We start from the raw sequence: 838 nt of genomic DNA on the forward strand, positions 1-838 counted from the left end.
AGAGTACCTAACTTAAGAAAGAAGTTACACATGTGATTCAGGTTGTAAAACCTGATTAAATAAGACATTCAGGTCACAGTAATGTTGGTTACACCATTCTCTTAAAGACAAGCTAAACAGGCAGAGTAAACTGTAGGTCAGCTGAGTGAATACCATGTAAGAAATGATCTCAAAACTTATCATTAGCTTAGGTGTAAGAACTTTTTAAATTTAGTCTCTGGGGGCAAAATATTTCTTTCAGAAAAATAAAATAGCACAACACATCTGTCTTTAAGACAAGGGATGCTTATAGGTGATATGAGTAAAGTCAGTCCCTTGTGAACTAGTTTCTTTGATTCATTCTATGGAATACTAAGTTGTCATCAACTGGAATTCATGTGAATATCTGGGACAGCAAAGCAATAGAGATTCTCAACCTTCCTAATATTGTAATTCTTGAATACAGTTTGTAGTATTGATATGAACCCCAAGCATAAACTCATTTTTATTGCTACTTCATAACTAATTATGCAACTGTTCTGAATTATAATATAAATATCTAAATATACTGATATACAGGATATATCATGTGATTCCTGTGAAAGGGACATTTGTACTCCAAATGGTAGTGACCCACCTTATCATTTAATCCCCGAAGTGTCACAAGCCACTTCATTAGAAATACAGGCATTGCAGAGACAATAAGGCCAATAAATAAATAAAGACAATAAAGAGATGATAAAGACAATAAAGATAGGTAGTATTGAGTGTTTAGTTCACTGAAATGCATAGTACAGTGTTCACTGTAGAGTTCAGAAGCAGGTTGCTTCAGAGGGACATTGGGCTAGAGTTCATGATG

The sequence above is a fragment of the Mastomys coucha genome, unplaced genomic scaffold (genome assembly GCF_008632895.1).
Source record: "Mastomys coucha isolate ucsf_1 unplaced genomic scaffold, UCSF_Mcou_1 pScaffold3, whole genome shotgun sequence".
Lineage (NCBI taxonomy): Eukaryota > Metazoa > Chordata > Mammalia > Rodentia > Muridae > Mastomys > Mastomys coucha.